Source organism: Larimichthys crocea, chromosome VIII (genome assembly GCF_000972845.2).
Source record: "Larimichthys crocea isolate SSNF chromosome VIII, L_crocea_2.0, whole genome shotgun sequence".
In the NCBI taxonomy this organism is placed as follows: Eukaryota; Metazoa; Chordata; class Actinopteri; family Sciaenidae; genus Larimichthys; species Larimichthys crocea.
In genome coordinates, this window is record NC_040018.1 from 32,128,109 (window position 1) to 32,131,253 (window position 3,145).

Here is a 3,145-nt window from a genome sequence, read left to right on the forward strand (position 1 = left end):
CGAAAAAGACAATTGAAATTTCAACAACATCCACATTAAGACATAGTAATTAGACAAATTGCATCACCAGCTCTCCCATATACTCGATAAAAAAAATCCCCCCCCTTATTCCCCTTTGATGGTCCCCTCCCGTGGGGGGATCCCAATGGCAAATGTAAACAAACGAGAAAACCAACCAAAATCAAGCAGCCCCCCCCACCAAAATGGGGCGCGCAAAGGACATAGAGCAAGCCGAAACCCCACCATACCCAAAAACCGTGGGGGTTAAAGAATGTAAAAAAATCCCAGCGACGTCAAGGACAAGAGAGTGGGATCCGGTCCCGGTATATAAAAAGGGACTCCTCCTCCTCCTCTGCCTGCTCCTCCTCCTCCTCTTTCTGCTCCTCCTCCTCATCTTTCTGCTTCTCTTTCTCCTCCTCCTCTGCCTGCTCCTCCTCCTCCTCTTTCTGCTCCTCCTCCTCATCTTTCTGCTTCTCTTTCTCCTCCTCCTCTTTCTGCTCCTCCTCCTCCTCCTCCTCTGCCTGCTCCTCCTCTTCCTCCCCCTCCTCCTCCTCCTCCTCCTCTGCCTGCTCCTCCTCCTGACTTGTTTCCTTCTCTGTCAGCTCTTTCTGTCTTTTCCTTTTTTTCCAGATGCCTGATGTCACACAACAAACATGTTACATGCTTGTGTGTGTGTGTGTGTGTGTGTGTGTGTGTGTGTGTGTGCAGTGCATTGTGAACACACAGCAGCATGTCCCACGCTCTGACATGCTGCTGTGTGTTCACACACTGTGTGGGTCAGGTACACACTGTGACACACACACACACTGTGTGGGTCAGGTACACACTGTGACACACACACTGTGTGGGTCAGGTACACACTGTGACACACACACACACACACAGTGTGGGTCAGGTACACACTGTGACACACACACACACACTGTGTGGGTCAGGTACACACTGTGACACACACACACACTGTGTGGGTCAGGTACACACTGTGACACACATGAAGAGGGGAACATGTGTCCAACAATCTGAGCCTCTCACACACACCTGAGACCCCGCCCCCCTTCATGACACACACCTGTAGGTCAGGTGACCCTCCGGTGACCTACAAACCTCCTCTTCCTCAGAAACGTGTCAGGTCTGATAAGTGACACACCTTCAGCTCTGGACCTGGACCTGGACCTGGACCTGGCCCGTGTTTACAGCTGTGTGAGCGTTTGATTGGTTTGCAGCAAAACAACATGGACTGACTGAACCTTTATGACACGCTTTATGATGGACAGATACAGAACCAACAGTCACAGTACCAAGGTGATTCACAGACAACTGAACTGACTCAGCCCGGGATGCCAGGAGCCAAACCCGGCTGCTGTGTTCACTGTTAGACTGGACACTGCCGGTTCAGAGGTTCTGTTACTGTGTTCACTGTTAGACTGGACACTGCTGGTTCAGACCAGTCCGTCCTGTCCTAACTTTTGGGTTGCGTGACGTCCACCAAGATGTTGGCACAGACCTCTCTAGAAAAGCACAGAGACTGTAGTTATACGAGTTACTCGAATGTGGAAACAAACAAAGAGCAACAAAAATGTTCTCTTCCATGTCTGAGAAATGCGATGTGAGACATTCATACATCGCTACACCTTCTTAGTGACCCCTTGGACCTCCTCGTGAGCTCTCAGAACCTTCTCCTGGATCCTTGGACCTCCTCGTGAGCTCTCAGAACCTTCTCATGGATCCTTGGACCTCCTCGTGAGCTCTCAGAACCTTCTCCTGGATCCTTGGACCTCCTCAATGATCTGTCAAACCTCTTGACAGGCCTCCTGGTTGTCTGAATGGCAGTCTAACATGTGAGATGTGGTTGGACTCTTGGTACCATGTGTACCATGTGTACCATGTGACCAGTAGTAATCCGATCCTCTGAGTAAAGCGTGTTTCCTGCTGTGGCTCCGCCCCCCTCATTAGGACCCTGAAAGTGGTCGGTGGACTGGAAACGTCCTCTTTGTTCCCGCAGGTCTGTTTCCAGAAACAGTCCCAGCTCTGTTTTACAGTACGTTTTAGGACGGGTCACCACTATATACAGTGAGGTCCTGACCCGGTCCACTCATCACAGTTCACTGGCTGTGATTCAGGCTGTCAGCTCTCACTGAAGATCCCAGGTCTGTCACGTACACAGGGTGGACGGATGGGTCCAGGTTTCCAGGACGCTGAGCAACAAGGTCGACTCAACCAACAGATGAAACGTTCTGTTTACAAACGTTAACTTTGTGTCGTCAGTATGAGCCATCAGAAACGACTAACTACAACTCCAGAACCGATAAACTGATACTGATCCGAAGAACACATCTTTATCACGGCCTTTCAAAACCTCCAGAAGTGTCTCAAACCAGTCCTACCTGTACTGTACTGCGTCTCTGCACGAACTGTACTGCGTCTCTGTACGAACAGTACTGCGTCTCTGTACGGACTGTACTGGGTCTCTGTACGAACAGTACTGCGTCTCTGTACGGACTGTACTGGGTCTCTGTACAAACAGTACTGCGTCTCTGTACGGACTGTACTGCGTCTCTGCACGAACTGTACTGCGTCTCTGTACGAACTGTACTGGGTCTCTGTACAAACTGTACTGCGTCTCTGTACGGACAGTACTGGGTCTCTGTACGAACTGTACTGGGTCTCTGCACGAACTGTACTGGGTCTCTGTACGAATAGTACTGCGTCTCTGTACGAACAGTACTGCGTCTATGCACGAACTGTACTGCGTCTCTGTACGAACTGTACTGGGTCTCTGTACGAACAGTACTGCGTCTCTGTACGAACAGTACTGCGTCTCTGTACGAACTGTACTGCGTCTCTGCACGAACAGTACTGCGTCTCTGTACGAACAGTACTGCGTCTCTGCACGAACTGTACTGCGTCTCTGCACGAACTGTACTGCGTCTCTTTACGAACAGTACTGCGTTTGGAGAAAGTGGATAGTGTTTGGCTGAGCGTCAGTCGATCTGAATATTTGATATCAGATGTCGGTGTGTTGGAGGTATTCAGTTGTTTTTGTGTGTTAATGCTGAGCAGTGAATAACTGTATGATACCTCAGTGATATGTTGGCTCAGTAGATGCTCTGTTATTATTATTATTATTATTATTATTATTTAAATG

At 49.5% G+C, this 3,145-nt stretch overlaps 1 protein-coding gene across 1 annotated transcript in view; it reads left to right on the forward strand.

Moving 5' to 3' along the window:
* Nucleotides 1-3,145, forward strand: part of kifc3 (kinesin family member C3) — a 31,762-nt gene that overhangs the window by 8,052 nt on the left and 20,565 nt on the right. The gene's annotated exons all lie outside the window — the stretch shown is intronic.